The sequence below is a fragment of the Petromyzon marinus genome, chromosome 38 (assembly GCF_048934315.1).
Source record: "Petromyzon marinus isolate PM22_M1 ecotype Great Lakes invasive population chromosome 38, UKy_Petmar_22M1.pri1.0, whole genome shotgun sequence".
NCBI lineage: Eukaryota > Metazoa > Chordata > Hyperoartia > Petromyzontiformes > Petromyzontidae > Petromyzon > Petromyzon marinus.
The window spans coordinates 5,790,465-5,808,849 of record NC_133704.1 but is presented as its reverse complement, the minus strand read 5'-3'; the positions used below and the strand labels follow the sequence as shown (position 1 = coordinate 5,808,849).

The following is an 18,385-nucleotide window of genomic DNA, read 5'->3' as shown; positions in this document are numbered from 1 at the left end:
TCATCGGAGGAGCTTGCCTCCCGCAATCACCTCGCTGCACTCGAGAACCCTGTCGAATGACGGGTGGAGCCACGGGCGGTAGCTGGGATTCGAACCCATGCAGGTTCTACAGCCGTTACCCGGCCCTCAGCGTCTTCTAAACACTTCAAAATCTATACCCCTCCCTCGAAGCAGCGTGGAGCCCGAGGTGCGTAATTGAACTTACTTTTACACGGGATATAAAGCCATGCCCCCCCCCCCCCTCCATCTAATAGCGGCGTTACCTGAATTCCCACTGTTCGGATTTGGAAGGGGCCAAGTGAAAACATTAATTTCGTGCGGATTAATGGCTTTTTGGAGAGGTGCTAAAAAAAATTGCCATCAGAAGACTATTTTCATTCTCGGAGTGAATTTTTTAAATTAATTTTAAATTGGTGGCACATGCCTTGGGCAAACGTATTTATGTAATAAATTAGCTTTATATAAATAACGCACACCGTGATGGCCGCAAATTGATCCTTGTGTAAACTAAATAATATAATGTCAAACTGTAACGCTCATCCGTTAACAGCCAGCGGAATGGGGTTTTTTTCTGCTAAAGTAAGATAAATGATTGTATAATCGAGTTACATCTCCATCCATCAGCCCTCATTTGAAAGACTGCGTATTCTAATCAATGATTGCAACGGAAATCTGATTTGCATTCTTTTTTCCCCCACACTGGCTTTGTTAAGAAATGCACCAAATTCGAATTAAAATGCCATTGTGCCCCAACAACAAATATTTAGTAGCACCGTCTGAAAAAAAGAATGAATTAACTGCACACATTTCCGATCTGTCGCCCCCGAGAAGGCTCGCTGCTCATGATGTGTATGTCGGTCGTGGGATTGGGGGGCGAGGGACGGGGGGGAGGTGTTTGACCATACTTTACTACTTTACCACGCTCCACCCGTGTCTGTTTTCAGATGAAAAATAAGCAAACGATACCATTCCAAAAACAATAACATTCAGACTTTAATAACAACAATCAGTTACGCTCACCTAACACGTGGGGGGTGGGGGGGGTGGGGGGGGCGGGGGGGGGGGCTAGGTTCGCAGGAAGGGCGGCAATGTCGAGGATTTAATCTCATTATTTTTTCAGCCGGAGCTGTCCGTGGCTGAGCACCGGAAAATATTGTTCCTGTGGATGTAGGGGGAGGGGCGGTTGCTGGGGGTGGGGGGGTGACCATGACGCACAACACAAAGGGCAAAGCCAAAGATTCCCCCTGAATAAGTGCGAAGACTGCTGGGGAAAGTGCTGTTAGCGAGCACACAAGGATCCCCCTTATAGCCTGGACAGACTGTAGGGGCAAGTGCTGTTAGCGAGCACCTATGAAGGCCGGCACGGCACACGAGAGGGTGGGCGGCCAACACCACGCCCGGCCGCCTTTGTCTCCCTAGCGGCGATGTTTACACATCGCACCAGGTACTAATTTGAGGCTGAGTCTACCCAGGGGAGGCCCAGGACCGGTACAGATAATCGTCACTGTTGTTGGCCGTGAGCGGGAATCGAACCCGGGTTGCCAGGTTCGTAGTGCAGCGCGCTAACCCCTACACTACTGCGAGCACATACACACACAGACAGACAGACTCACACACAGACAGACACACTCACACACAGACAGACACACTCACACACAGACAGACACACTCACACACAGACAGACAGACAGACACACTCACACACAGACAGACATACTCACACACAGACAGACAGACACACTCACACACAGACAAACAGACACACTCACACACAGACAGACTCACTCACACACAGACAGACAGACACACTCACACACAGACAGACACACTCACACACAGACAGACAGACACTCACACACAGACAGACACACTCACACACAGACAGACACACTCACACACAGACAGACACACCCACACACAGACAGACAGACACACTCACACACAGACAGACACACTCACACACAGACAGACACACTCACACACAGACAGACACACTCACACATAGACAGACACACTCACACACAGACAGACACACTCACACACAGACAGACACACTAACACACAGACAGACACGCACACAGACACACTCACAGACAGACACACACACAGACAGACACGCACACAGACAGACACACACACAGACAGACACACACACAGACAGACACACACACAGACAGACACACACACAGACAGACACACACACACAGACTGACACACACACAGACAGACACACACACAGACAGACACACACGCAGACAGACACACACACACACAGACAGACACACACACAGACACACACAGACAGACACACAGACAGACACACACACAGACTGACACACACGCACAGACAGACACACACACAGACAGACACACTCACACACAGACAGACACACACACAGACAGACACACACAGACAGACATACACACACACAGACAGACACACACAGACAGATACACACACACAGACACACACATAGACACACACATAGACAGACACACACACAGACAGACACACACACAGACAGACACACACACAGACAGACACACACACAGACAGACACACACAGACAGACAGACACACACAGACAGACAGACACACACAGACAGACACACACAGACAGACAGACACACACACAGACAGACACACACACAGACAGACACACACACAGACAGACACACACACAGACAGACACACACACAGACAGACAGACACACACACAGACACACTCGCTCTGGCTTTTTCGGAAGAGACCTCGGCGCATCCCGAATGGCTCCACACGCTGCCCTGCCGCATGAAAGCGCTCTTTGTGGTGACTTCCCATGAGCCCTTCCCATTTAATATCTCACAGCCTGCCACCGGGGCTATTCCCCACGAAAGCGCTCTCACTTCAGCTGAAATGAAGGCTCTCTGGTTATGATCGGTGCAGGCAAATGTGTGAGGGAGGGAGGGTAGAATTGGGGGGGGGGGGGGTGATGGAGGGAGGCAGGGACGGAGGGAGGGGAGTGTGGTGAAGGTAGGGAGGTAAGGAGTGGGAGGAATACAGGAATGGACATTGAGTGTAGGGAGCGAGGGCTGGGAGTTGGGTGGAGGGAGGAGGTGTGTGGAGGTATGGATGAAGGCAGGTGGACAGGAGGGATAATGGGATGTGTTGCTATGCTGAATTGTGCAGAGTATCCTATCACTTTTAGTATCTGTTCACCCTTACAGCGAAGGCACGATTTCATTTGTCGATTCCCAAAACGTTTTCGTTTTTTGTTTGCCTGTCAAATCTACACGCGGGAATTGAATTCTCGGAGGTGACCCGGTGGCCCAGAGGTCAGAGCACAGAGCCGGCACCGGTGAGAAGCCTAGGTTCGATTCTGGATTTCATCCGCCCGTGATCAATCGGGGGACCTGAAGTGCTGCAAGCTGAATAAAAACACTCTCCCCCCATCATAATACAATTGTGTTTTTTCACTCGATTTAGACAATTACAGCTATGAGACTACACTGCTTGTATTCTTAAACGCCAATGTAGCAAACACTCCATTACAGAGGCTCTCGGGTTAGATCGCGTAAATATAAATGCGTCGTTAAACCCGCCACCACCCGACACAGCCAAGTAGTAATGTTTGTCACGTAAAACAAAACGTGCCAACTCGTTACTCGTTCAGCACACCGGTGCGTTGGAGAGCAACACACACCCTTTGCAATGCATGCACACACACACACACACACCCCGCGTGCAACCCAGTGTGGGTTCAGAGGAGCTTACTGAGAGTGGTTTCACCAGTCGGTTCCGTGGCATCATCTTCCGGGGGGGGGGGGGGGGGGTAATTCGCTGCTGGTTGCGCAGGAGTTCCCGATGCAAACGCCTGCGTCTCACGACGCAACAAGGCGTCAGCAGCAGAATTGGAACACACGTTGATAGCTTAAGGAGGGAGAATGACGGCACCGCCGCGTATAGGTGTCAGCGTTGGTAGTGGGCGCTGGAGCGGTGGCGCGGTGATCAGCGCACTGCGACGCTAAACCCGGCGCTCACGAGTTTGTTCGCAACGTGTGCACGACGAGCCTTTTTGTCGCGCCGTGCGTAAGCCAAGCGTGCTCATTGGAGCTGCGGGGGAAAGAGCAACACACGAAGGAGTGATCTCGGAAACCGATCCTGGGCACCTCTCCGCCCGCCGCCCTCACTTTAACCAACCAGCACTGACCCACGTGGCGAAGTATGGTCAAACCGCCCGCAATAACGAATATGGTGTGGGGTGGGTGGGGGGGGGGGAGTGGGGGGCGGCCAGCATGCATGTGTACATGTTCCTCTCGCTTTATGCGGTAGTAGTCGTAGAAGCATTCCTTAAAAGAGGGCGCACAAAGAGAAATCGCGTAAGATGGACCACACAATGACCAATATCCACCGTTTTGCCTTAACAGGCTGTTGGGGCAAGTGCTGTTTTGCGAGCACCTATGGAGACCGGCACGGCACACGAGGCGGATGGCTGGCCAACAACACACCCGACCGCTTTTGTCTCCCCAGTGGCGAAGTTTTTTACACACCGCACCAGAAATTCATTTGAGGCTGAGTCGACCTAGGGGAGGCCCAGCACCGGTTCAAATACTCGTCACCGATGTTTTGGCCGTGAGCGGGAGGCGAATTCGGGTCCCCGGAGTCGAAGCGCAGCGCTAACCGCTACGCTACTGCTGCCCGCAGTCACCAAAGCACCCACAATGCACCGCATATAGCGAATTGTGGGTTAGACACAGAGTAGCCCCATACACAGAGCGCGAAATCGCACAAAAAACTGAACCCGCAAAGAGCAAAGGGGGAGGAAACCTGCGCTGTATTTATTATCTTTCGCCGTTATTTATTTATTTACATATTTTAGAGAAAAAGCCACACATTTTCAAACTCTCCCGGCCGTCGAAGGACAAAAGACGAACGACAAAGGGAGACAGATACACGCGCGCGTGACATTTAAACACAACAACAACAACAAGCGGGCCACGGCACGCCTGCAAAGGATTACACCCTCAAGCAATCGCATTTGTCACCAGCCACCTCGCGGGCACCCTAGATCACGGGGCTTGATCGGCGCGGAGCTAAAGCCAGCCCGAGCGAGCAAGACGGCATCGCGAAAGCCAAACTACTATTTTACTTTTTTTTAGATTTTTTTTTTTTTGTTCAAGGAGGAGGGCCGCGCGCCACGCGATCTCTAACACCGCGACAATTTATACGTTTAATATCGCTGTCGACGGGCTCTATTAAAGTGGCGTACAAGCGCGCGTTGTCGTGAGATTAGGCCGGTAAATATCGGGCGTAAATCGCCGGGTTGTGTCTGCGCGCCGGATTTTTTTTTGGGGGGGGGGGGGGGGGAACCCCGGGAACAAATCCATATCTTTATCAAGGCGCCGTCCGACCACGAGCGTCGCCATTGATTTGTGGCAAAGCCACCGGGCTTGTCTGAGAAGCCGAATCGGTGGCTGTTGTTGCTGTTTTTTTTTTATTTTGCTTAAGTTTTTTGGGCTTCGTGCAATATTTTTTTTGTTTTGTTCCGCATCTACGATAAAGGCGCGGCCCTGCGATCGCTTCGCTCACGCCACTGCCGACGGAAGTGGCCTTCCGCTGCCGAGAGGGTGAGCTCGAGACAGGCCCTCGAGACGGACACTTTTTTTTTTTGCACTGGCCGGACGTCTTTGGAAGAGGTGGCGGATAACCCACATTAACCCCCACCGCGCACTGCGGTGCAAAACGCCGTTCGTATTGCTCGGGAAGAACAGAAGCCGGGGAGATTTTGAAGAAGCCGCCCGCGCCCCGAGATGGAATCAAACCGGCGACCTCTGGATTCTACGTGCACCGTGCTCACCATTACCCCACAGCAGGACCATCATTCCAGGACTCCCCTTGAACGGCCCCTCAAATTGGCCCCGTTCACGTCTCACGTTGGCTCAAATTGGTGTCACGTTTGCAGAACGTTGCTGGGCTTTGTTCGTCTTCATCGATTCCACCTATCTTCCTTTTTTAAACGTGTAAATCCACCGGATGAAATAACGACAACGTACAGCCCCCTTTTTTTCTGTGAATCTGTGGATGAATGGAAGCCTCCCAATGGTTGTTGGTCATCGGAGCGGTGGGGGGGTGTTTGATCATACTTCACTACGCCGATCAGTGAGGGTTTGGTGAACGGGGAGGACCCAGGACGTGCTCTGATGTGATTCGCCACTGATGTTAGCCGCGCGCGGCTGGGAATCAAAGTGGAAATAGTTGAGTCCGGCGCGCCAGCCAGAATCCCACGGCAACACCCATTCAATCAGATCATCATCAGCAGGAGCAGCAGCCTTGGTCAATCCACTGTTAGATGAAGACCACCCCAAGACGCCGCCACCACCACCACCACCTACTTCTCACGATGTTGCGACGCAACAATCCACCCAGTACCTGCACTATTAAACTGATTTCACCGCTCCATCTTCTCGGCCGCCATCCCCCTTCGGATGAATTTCACTTCCTCGGCTGCCACTCGGCCGTTATTCTTGACCGATCGTTCATCGTTCCCTTCCAGCCGTGACGCGTCCTGCGCAAGCCCCATGCGTGTTCTTCTCAAGAAGGTGACAGTGACACCGTGGTGGCTAGGAGATGTTAACTGCCTCGCCTGCTATACGGGAGGTCGTGGGTTCGAGCCCAACACTGACGCCTGCTGTATATTTGGAGTTTGCATGTCTCTCTATCTCTCCTTGTAGTCGTGTGGATTTTTTTTTCCGGTTCCTCCGGTTTTTACCTCCACATTTAGAATAAACATCACGCGTTTAGAGTTTTTTTTTTGCCTGCTGTACATTTCCACGTGATGAGCCACTTCGTTCAGCTATCATTAGTGGCCAAGTGGCTTCTGAAAAAGCGCTATATAGCTCAGTGGGCCTTACCTGGCAAACTAAAACACATCGTAAAATATATTTGTCACGGATTGGAGCGTGTTTTACCTGCGTGTGCCCTCTAATCCGCGCGTTGCTGCCCCCACCAAATTGCGCTGCTGTTCAATGTAATTCCAGAGCAAGGCGTCTCTCTCGTCCCTTGCCCTGCCTTCTCTCCGCACACGTCCCACCTTCTGTTCCTTGATTTCCGTTAACGAGGGTGGCAATTCTGAACCGTGCGTCAAGGATATTCGCAGCAGCAACAACAACCAACATCGCCAACGAAAGGTAAAAAATGAAAATAATAACTTAAAAAAAGATGACAAGCGATGCGAGTCCTATTTGTCGCTGTAATTTCGAATGTCCCCCCCACCCCCCCACCCCCCCACCCCCCCACCCCCCCACCCCCCCACCCCCCCACCCCCCCACCCCCCCACCCCCCCACCCCCCCACCCCCCCACCCCCCCACCCCCCCACCCCCCCACCCCCCCACCCCCCCACCCAGGGTATCGCGGTTACCCTGGCGGTGAAGTGAATCGCTCCGGCCCACCACATTTGTTAGGCACGGCGCATTAGCCCTGCACGAGGTGGCGAGTAATCCTATCAGTCGAATCCCACCATTCATATTACCCGGCTTCGCTCGGTGATACGCTGACACTTCTCTTATTGATATTGATATTCCGTGTCAGCTTGTCGCGTGGGTTTATGTTCGGCGCCTAAAAAGCCACGCCGTTCTCGTGATGATACCCGAGCGCTGGTGGTGGTGGTCGTGGTGGTGGTGGTGGTGGTGGTCGTGGTGGTGGTGGTCATGGTGGTGGTGTTGGTCGTGGTGGTGGTGGAGGTGGTCATAGTGGTTGTGGTGGTGGTCGTGGTTCTGGTGGTCGTGGTGGTGGTGGTCGTGGTGGCGGTTGTGGTGGTGGTCGTGGTGGTGGTGGTCATGGTGGTGGTGGTGGTCGTGGTGGTGGTGGTCATGGTGGTGGTGTTGGTCGTGGTGGTGGAGGTGGTCATAGTGGTGGTGGTCGTGGTGGTCGTGATCGTGGTGGTGGTGGTGGTCGTGGTGGTGGTTGTGGTGGTGGTCGTGGTGGTGGTGGTGGTGGTGGTCATGGTGGTGATGGTGGTCGTGGTGGTGGTCATGGTGGTGGCAGTGGTCTTGGTGATCGTGGTCGTGGTGGCGGTGGTGGTGGTCGTGGTCATGGTGGTGGTGGTCATGGTGGTGGTGGTCATGGCGGTGATGATCATGGTGGTCGTGGTCATGGTGGTGGTGGTCATGGTGGTGGTGGTCATGGTGGTCGTGTTGGGGGTTTTTATTCGGTGTCACCTGGCGCGTGTGTACAAGCGGCGTGTGCGTCAAGTGTATGAGGAGGGGTGGTGTGCTGCTGGCCACCCACCACCTCGTGTACGGAGGCGACCTTCATAGCTAACAGCACTTGCCCCAAATGCATGTTGAGGCTATGCGGGGTGATCTTTGCCTTTGCCTTGTGTGTGGGTGTGTACGGTTAATGCCAGGCGGGAGACATTCGCCCCTTTGTGCATGGGGAGCTGGTGGCGCAAGGCTGAGCGCGCTGCGCTACGAACCCGGGGGGCCCGAGTTGGATTCTCGCCCACGGCCGATCATTTCGAGTGAACAGAAGCCGCGGGACGTGGGAGCAGGGGGGAGGAACGGGTTTTGGGGGGTGGGGGGGCGTCGAGGGGGAGGGGGTAGATTTAAGAACCTTGCACTGCTGTTGCAAATGCCGCTCCAGGAGATTGAATCCAACTCGCGACCAGCTGGTCGTACACAGTGCCGCGCCTTAGCCATTACGCCACAGCAGTAGCTCATTAAAGGCGTAATACATTATTCCCTAATTTAATTAAAAATTAAAATGTACATCCGCGTTTAATGAGCACGACTTTATTGGGACATTGCCCGTAGTGGGTCCGTGAACGGACTCTCCCACCTCCCCACCACCCCCGCCATAGGAATGTGGAATTTTAAGTGGACTTTGCTTACGGCAGCAACCCATTCTCATGCAACACGAGGACAATAGTTGTGCTCACGGCTCGCCTCAGAGCCACGCTCAGCCTGAGTATCGCAACACAGAGAACACTGTTGCGTGTAGACGCGAAGCCAAAGATCCCCTCGTATTGCCGTAACATGCTTTTTCAGGGGCGAGTGCCGTTCGCGAAGACAGGGAGAGATGGATGGAGTGAGAGAGAGCGCGCGAGAGAGAGAGGGAGAAAAAGAGAGAGAGAGTGATATGGAGTAGGAAGAGAGGGGGTAGAGAGAGGGGGGGGGGCAGAGAGGGGGGTAGAGAGAGGGAAGGGGTAAGGAGAGCAGAGCGAGAAATCTTTTGTTAAATCTTTCATTAAAAAGGGGGGGGTGTTACATAAAGCAAAGCATAAAAAAACCGAAATGATGAACGAAGCAAAGTGCCGACTACACCGAGCATCTTCTTGTTTCCTCTGATCGTTAAAAGAAAGAGAGAAGATAGAGCAAGAGAACAAACAATAAAGAGAGAGCAAGAGAGAGAGAGAGAGAGCGTCGGAGGGCGTTTGACTGTGAGGAGGGCTGCGTGCAGATGCAGCACTTGTCGTAGTTATAAAAAAGAGAGCGACATGGAGTAGGAAGAGAGGGGGTAGAGAGAAAGGGAAGGGGTAAGGTGAGCAGTGCGAGAAATATTTTGTTAAATCTTTCATTTAAAAAGGGGGGAGGGGGGGGGTTTACATAAAGCAAACCATTACAAAACAAAAACAAAAAACCGAAATGATGAACGAAGCAAAGTGCCGACTACACCGACCATCTTCTTGTTTCCTCTGATCGTAAAAAAGAGAGAGAGGGTGAAAGGGATAGAGTGAGAGGGCCAGAGAGAGAGGGAAAGATAGCCGGCTTCGAAGTCGATACACGTGCAGGGGAGTTGAGGTCTGAGGGCAGAGTGGAGCGCACGGAACGATTGGAAAGTCACGGTGGTCCGATCGCTCATCGCGCAAAGCAGGTCATCGTATTAATTATTACGAACTGTTACTAGCTATTGTATCTTACCGGGTAGATATATGAGCTCCTTTTTCAGAGTCGACCTGGCCACACGTCATGTGACAGCTCATCGAAGTGGCTTGATCATCGTCATCACCAGCATCATCATCATCATCGCACGTGGGGATTTATTCCAGTCGACAAATAACTCAACACACGGTCAGATTATAATCTGACCGTGTGTTGAGTCTAAATGTGGAGAGGGGAACAGGGGGCAAAAATTTGAGGAACTCTGAAAGCAATCGAAGCGATCACCACGGGGGGAGAGAGAGAGAGATCACGCGGATTCCAAATATACAATAACAGGCATCGTCAGGGTACGTGATGGAACTCACGAACCTTCTGCATATCAGGCGACGTGTATGGGCGAACAAAAATAGTTATTTTTCCCCTCCCCCCACCACCCAAACTAAAAATCTAGCGTGGTTGAAATATGGCCAAACGCTCCCCACGGGTGTATGTAGGTCGCGAGGGGAGCGACGCCTCCACCCAGTCGGAGCCTCGTGCCAGTGGTTCTTAACCTGGGGTGTACGCAACCCCCTGGGGCGGCGAGATGCCCTTTCTGGGCATGCGAGACACGGGGAGAGAGGCATGCACACTCCAAATATACAACAGGCGTCGGGGGGTCGGGATCGAACCCACGATCTCCTGCATAACAGGCGAGATAGTCAACATCTCGCCACCGTGCCGCCAATTAATTAGCAAGCATCTACGGAGGAGGAAAGCTCGCCCACCCACCTCATGACCCACACCTCCATCCCCTTTGCCCGTCCACCACCACATCCTGCTGTATACCGGGCGAGGTAGTTAACATCTCCGTGGCACCGTGGCGAGACAGCAGCAGGGCGGCCGCGAGGCTCCTCTCTTGGTGCCAGGACGACACGGGGGCGAGAGTTGCTCCTCTGCATTAATCAGCTTCACCAAGGAGAAGGGAACCACACAGCCAGGGGGGAGATTCGCAACTCCCCATCCTCAGCCCCCCCCCCCACCCCCCCCCCCCAACCTTCGCCAATTATTCCGAGTTCCATCGGCGAGAGCCATACGGGCAGATCCAACTCTTGACCTACTGTGCAAAACCCTCGTGGTATATATATATAACTCAACAATAACTAAAAAAAAAGCAAGGATTATTCACCGCTGGTTCGGTTTTTTTTTTAATGGAATCTTCAAGAAAACGAAGAAGACATTGCCACCGACGATGGCCCGGCGGTGCGCCATGTGTGCGTGCTTGCGTTTGTGTGTATTTTTTGTCCGGGGGGTGAAGATTATTTTGCAACCCACAGCTCCCTCTGTTGAATATCCGGCCAAATTGATATCGCTACTCACCTGGCGTAGCAGCAGCAGCAGCAGCATGCGTTTGCTTGCTGTACGTCCAAGGGTTTTGAATGAAATGTCCTACATGTGCTGGCCCAACGGATGGAATTGTTTCCAACCGAGCCACGATTTTGCACAGCGCCATTCACACAAAGTTACGGACCACACATTAACCCAATGTGGCCTGCGCTCCTTCAATGGAGGAGGAGGAGGAATGGCAAGACTACACGGTCTCTCTCTCTCTCTCTATAGTATAGATTTTTGGATTAGATCGTGTAAATATAAACGCGTCGTTAAACCCGCCACCACCGAGACAGCCAATTAGTAAGGCTTGTCACGTGAACAAAACATGCCATTGTGTTACTAATACAGCACTAACCGGTGTGTTGGGTAGTTAACCCACAACATTTACAATTCGAGTACGACGTTTCGCCAGTAATTACACGAGCATCATCAGACGACAGCCAGACTTGTGAATAAATCCTCCTGTTTCTAATTGGCTGTGTGGGGTGATGACGGGCTTAACGACACATTTCTATTCGCGTGATCTAACCCAAACACCTCTATCATGGACAGTATTGGTCGCGAAAGCCTTCGTGTCAGACTCGCTCGCTCTCTCTCTCTATCTGCTGAAGCCCTCTCGTCGTGACCAGCAAGACGTTGACACATCTAGCTCCTCAACAGATTGCTGCTGCCAATCACGTGCGGGAATAGATAATAATAATTGTTACGAATAATTATTAAATATCAGTTGGACGGTGAACATTTATGCGTAGCGTCGCACGTGGGGGAAAATGTGGCGAGAGTGTTGCCTCCCGTGTCTGTGGAAGAAAGGCCATTTGAAGGGATCTCGGAAGTCGTTCTGTGACATCTCTTCCGCGGGCCGTTCTCTCGCACGGGGGTTTGCACTACTCCGCGAGTGATCCGTAGGGAGAGTTTCTCTCCAAAGACGACGCCAATAGTAGAATTGGAAGAAAAAAAACAACCCATATCTATAGATAATGGTTTTCGCACGCTCGTAATGTCTGATTAAGCAGGCGACGTAATAAGTGTGTTCTTATTTACATCTATTACATTATTCCTTTTTTTCCCCATCCCTCCCCCGCTACCCACCGCACCCCCGCTTCACTGAACTGTGACACAAACAAGCACAATAATACAAAACAATCAATAGCCTCTTTGGCCAGCGAGACATGAACGTGAAAATGGGCCCGAGTAAAGAGATCTATGAAGATGGAAGTGTGTGTGAGCGTAGCTGAGGTCAGCCCATTGGGATAGCGGTTTTTAGTTTTCTCTCTCTCTCCTCTCTCTCTCTTCTCTCTCTCCTCTCTCTCTTTTCTCTCTCCTCTCCCTCTCTTCTCTCTACTCTCTCCTCTCCCTCTCCTCTCTCTACTCTCTCTCTCCCTCCTCTCTTCTTCTCTCTCTCTCTCAATTCCTTTCCCCCAGAGCCGCAGAGAGGAAGGCAGGATGGAGGTGGTGGGAGTACATTCGAAAGTTGTTGAGCGGCCCAGGGGAAAAGAGTAAGGATGTTGCATTTTCACAATTAGGGCGGGGGGTGTGGGGCAGGGGGGTTGGGGGGGGGTCAGAAGGGGAGTGGAAGAACACAGCATGGATTCACGGGGCCCAACTTCGAATTCCGCTTTGCAGACCAACAGTGACGGCGCTAGGTATAAGTAAAGCAAACCAAAGCAAAAGCTCAGCGTCCCATGTAGCTCAAGGACGGGGAGGGGTGGGGGTATCGTATTCATAGAAGATATCGCTGCAGAAATGTCAGCTTCATACAAGTGGCGGATCATCAGCGTCCACCGATGGTGCTAGGACTAAATAAGCACCGATAATCATCTCGAACTAAGATCCCTGGCGAATAAAAAAAATATCTCAAATTTGTTGTAATGCCACTATTACAATACGTTTAATGAATTAATGCATCACAATAATTATTTCACGCAACCGTGATATTGTTTTTTTTATCAAGTAGTTATCTCGCACATAATGTTCGGCAGTCAAGTGATGCACCAAAAAATACGATATTCTCCAGATCATACGTCCCCCCTCCACCCCTATATTTTCAGGTGGAGGTGCGTCTTATACTCCGGTAGGTGTGCGTGTGTGAAATGACCCTATTATCCGGGTTATAAGACGCAAAGTTTCATAATAACTTCACTTCATTGGCAAGGGGCACACGCTTTGGCGTGCGGCGTACTTTCCAGAGTTATCTTTATAATAAGGAGAATACAGTCATTTCCGCTTAGGGCCCCCGATGGACTGGCACCACCACCACCACCAATGTCAGCGTGTGCCTCTACCACCCCTCCCCCACCCCCCCCCCCGACTTACTCCCCCAGCCCCCCACGCCACCGCCTCCTCTCAAAATCCAAGGTGTTCTCCAGGTGGAGCCTCGTTTTGCTTCAGCTGTCAATGCGATAGCAAAACTTTTTTTATTTGGCGATGTTTAAACTCTGGAGTTGTTTTTTTTTTATATATTTACGCGCAGCAGTCTCTCCGGGGGGGGGGGGCGTGGGAGCACAGAAAAATAACTACTGGATCTTGTGCGACGCTGTGCACAAAGCCCAAATGACACCCCAAAAAAATGAAGACGGAAACTAAAAAAAATATAGAAGAGACGGGGAAAAGTTACATTTGATCTCCAAATATCGCCAGCTCCAAGCATAGCCCCTCCGGATCTGTGGGCGCCGTAAACTGAGGACTTAATATTAAAATAGCGTGAGCGTGAGGGTAGACACGCAGCTACCAAGCCACTCAGCTACTCATCCAGCCACCCACACGTCTATCCAGCCACCGACCCGCCCAGTCACTCATCTACCAAGCCACTTACCCTAGCCCCTCAGCCACCCACGTGTCTACTCAATCACCCACCCGCCCAGCCACTTACAGACCCATCCAGCCACCCACACATCCACCCAGTCACCCACCCAGCCACTCAGCTACATATTCAGCCACCCAGCAACCCACCCCGGCGTCTACACAGCAACCCACCAAACCAACCAGCCGGCCATAATAGACGACGTTTCGGGGCAATGCCCCTCCTTCATAGCACATTAACCAATGACCATTGTGCTCAATTGTGTGTGTGTGTGTGGAAGAGAAACGATGGGAGTTACCTTGGAAACCTGGTACGGGCCGCGGCGGTGGTGTTGAAGGAGAAACGGACGCGCCGGAGGTCGAGGGAACGTTGAGTCACCAGGAATCGGTGGTGGCTCGGCAGGAGACGGCAAACGCTCGTATGCGAGTGGGATGGATGGGCGCCTTGCACAGAAGAGGGAGACGCTTTCGTCGTGCCTGGGAAACGCAACAGTCGCAGTTGGCTTTTGTACCCGTGTGTCATCATCATCGTCATCATCACGAACCATGGGCAGAGAGCCCGCAGTTTAAACAGGTGTCCACTGCACATTCCGTAGTTTGTTTCTACTTTCCTCTTCCGTCTTGTGGCAATACGCTCAAGCAGTTGACACATCTCTCTGGCAGCAATCTCTCCTGTCGTCGACAAGCCAGTCTCTGTGAGGTTTTCCTCTCTTTCCGGTTCCTTCCATTTTTCCGCACAACACACGTTTAAAACTCTCGTTGTTGTTGTTGTTGTCTATGCCACGTATGTGTCCAAACGTGCGCCAGTTTCTGTCTAATCACTGCCTGCGTCATCAGATTGTTCACTTCTATATGCAACCTTTTTCGTACTTATACTTTGGTCATTCTTTGGGTCCAGCTTAGATGCCGGTATCATTCTGTAGCAATACATTTCGAGTGCCAAAATATCATATTTCTGTCTTTTATATAGAATGTGAATTTTAAAAAAACGTTTATTCAAGAACGGTGTGTGAAGGCACCGAACAAAGGCGTTAAGCGCAAAATGTTGGATGAATTAAAAAGTTAAAGGCGGGATGAGTTGAAAGTAAAATGCGGGATGAGTTGAAAGTCTAATGTGGGATGAGTTAAAAATAGAATGTGAGATGAGTTGAAAGTAAAACGTAGGATGAGTTAAAAATAGAATGTGAGATGAGTTGAAAGTAAAATGTGGGATGAGTTAAAAATAGAATGTGGGATGAGTTGAAAGTAAAATGTGGGATGAGTTAAAAATAGAATGTGAGATGAGTTGAAAGTAAAATGTGGGATGAGTTAAAAATAGAATGTTAGATGAGTTGAAAGTAAAATGTGGGATCAGTTGACAAGTAAAATGTGGGATGAGTTCAAAGTAAAATGTGGAATCAGTTGAAAAGTTAAATGTGGGATGAGTTGAACGTAAAATGCGGGATGAGTTGAAAGTTAAATGTGGGATAAATACAACGTAAAATGTGGGATCAGTTGACAAGTAAAATGTGAGATGAGTCAAAAATAGAATGTGGGATCAGTTGAAAGTTTAATGTGGAAAGCCAGAGCGGCTCCCCCTGCTTGGACAGAGCGCTTTGCTGGGGCCCGAAGTGAGTTGCCAAATTGCTCAAACACGATCGTGAATACCAACACCGCATTTGTGTGCGGCCCTGAAATGAAAAGTATACGACCCGCGATCCTCCGAGCAACGGCCCTACAACCCCAGAACCATCGGTTTTAGTTACGTATTTATTACGCTTGCTACAGCCACCTGGGACAGGATTGGGCACAAACCTAAGCGCACTTTTTCAGCCAGGCTCCTGGAGAGCACAGACGAAGTGTGTCTAACCTGACATTAAAACAAACCGTAAATTATATAAGAATCATATTTCAGAGGTAAACAACATTTATCGTATGAAAAACATGAATGCAATAATATAACTTGAAATCTAATTCATTTAAAATAAAATTGCATGATAGATGTTTTTTTTGGGTTAGATTGGCGTAAATATGAATGTGTCGTTAGACCCGCGACCACCCGACACAGCCAATTAGTAAGATTTGTCACGTGAACACATGCCAATTAGTTACTAGTACAGCACACCGGTGTGTTGGAGAGCAAATCGACAACATTTTTAAGGCCACGCTGTCGTTGAAGAATGTTTTAGGCGCTGCTGCGTAGAATTTTTGTTCTTTGTAAATGATCGTAAGTCAACTGTGGAAGCGTCTGGCACAACAACAACACTGTTATGAGTTCATTTATCCGTGGGTAGAGCCAGATTTAGATCTCTCTCTCTGTCGCACGTGGCTGGGATTGGAGCCTCGGTGCGTGGCTCGGTGTTGGGAGGAAAATATTGAATTTACATCATAGCGAAAATAAACATACAGAGACACAACGGCGCTCGCGGCATTAGGCGAGCGAGCGAGAAAGTGAGTGAGATAGAGTTTAAGTATGGGGCGGTGGTGCAGCGGTTAGCGCTACGCTGCGCTACGAACCCAGTGACGCGAGTTCGATTCCCGCTCACGGCCAACACCGGTGACGATTATCTGAATCGGTCTTGGGCCTGCCCTAGGTCGACTCAGCCTCAAATGAGTACCTGGTGCGCTGTGTAAACATCGCCACTGGGGAGACAAAGACGACCGGGCGTGGTGCTGGCCACCCACCCCCTCGTGTGCCGTGCCGGCCTTCATATGTGCTCACTAGCAGCACTTGCCCCAACAGTCTGCTATGGCTATACGAGGGACCATTGTCTTTGTATATATGTATGTTGAACTTCTTTCGCACCGTACGTAACCTAACGTGACAACCCGAGGTGCGGTGGGGAGGACAACAAACTAAAGAGAAAAAGCAGTTTTAAAGAAATGACTTTCCAATCTAGAATTAAAAAGCGCATAGCTCCAGTGGCTTCCTAACATGGGAAGAAGGAGCGTTCCAGACGGCCGCAGAAGGGCATCTAGAAGCGCGCGATGCGGTGGCCCTCTTTGCTCGATGGCCTGCCAAAAGCCGATGAGTGAGAGAGAGAGTGTGAGAGTGCGTGAGAGAGTGAGAGATAGAGTGAGTGATAGAGTGAGAGTGAGATATAGAGTGAGAGTGAGAGATAGACTGAGATATAGAGAGAGAGTGAGAGATAGAGTGAGAGTGAGATATAGAGTGAGGGTGAGATATAGAGTGAGAGATAGAGTGAGAGTGAGAGATAGAGTGAGAGTGAGATATAGAGTGAGAGTGAGATATAGAGTGAGAGTGAGATATAGAGTGAGAGTGAGATATAGAGTGAGAGTGAGATATAGAGTGAGAGTGAGAGATAGAGTGAGAGTGAGATATAGAGTGAGAGTGAGATATAGAGTGAGAGTGAGATATAGAGTGAGATATAGAGTGAGAGTGAGAGATAGAGTGAGAGTGAGATATATAGAGAGATAGTGAGATATAGAGTGAGAGTGAGAGATAGAGTGAGAGAGTGAGAGATAGAGAGAGAGTGAGAGATAGAGTGAGAGTGAGATATATAGAGAGAGAGTGAGATATAGAGTGAGAGATAGAGTGAGAGAGTGAGAGATAGAGAGAGAGTGAGAGATAGAGTGAGAGATAGAGAGATAGAGTGAGTGATAGTGAGAGATAGAGTGAGAGATAGAGAGATAGAGTGAGAGTGAGATATATAGAGAGAGAGTGAGATATAGAGTGAGAGTGAGATATATAGAGAGAGTGAGAGATAGAGTGAGTGATAGTGAGAGATAGAGTGAGTGATAGTGAGAGAGAGTGAGAGATAGAGTGAGTGAGAGTGTGTGAGAGCGAGTGCGTGCGAGAGAGAGGGAGAGCGAGGGCGAGCACGCTGATGCTGTTAATACGCAGCAGTGAACACGGAGCTATTGGTGCCGAGTCGACCCTAGGGTGTCCCTGATTCGCTTGGAGGGATGCTCCGTCGGAGGCAGCGATGTTGATGAATGTCTCCACGCAGCTGTGGTCGCAAACCACACGCATGCCGATGCACTGAACGCACGGAGAAAACAAAAACCGTCTGAAGTTATTTCCTGCACAAGCGAACATTCATTTTCCGGTGCACATTTCCTGTTGATAGTGCGTGAAGCCGGTGGGGGAAATTCCACGTTCCCACGGCGGGGAGCGAGTTTGCTCACAGGGCAGCCGCTTTCCAGACGGAACGATATTTATTGTATCGACCCTAGCATGGATGATGGGCTCAGTCAACCGCCAACAATCAGGTTTCTTAACTCGCTCGATGTACTAAGCTGCGCCGCCTGGCCGGGTCGGCTCACTTAAAAAATGTTTTACTAGGTAAGGCCCACTGAGCTATATATATATAGCCCTTGTTCAGAAGCGAGCTGGCCACAAACGATAGCTCAACGAA

At 50.6% G+C, this 18,385-nt stretch overlaps 1 long non-coding RNA gene across 1 annotated transcript; it reads left to right on the top strand.

Annotated features, from left to right (window-relative positions):
- Positions 1 to 6,039: 6,039 nt before the first annotated feature.
- Positions 6,040 to 15,098, top strand: LOC142930372 (uncharacterized). Its single transcript, XR_012946336.1, has 2 exons — positions 6,040 to 7,168; positions 14,309 to 15,098. It is a non-coding gene; the product is annotated as an uncharacterized LOC142930372 (long non-coding RNA).
- Positions 15,099 to 18,385: the final 3,287 nt, after the last annotated feature.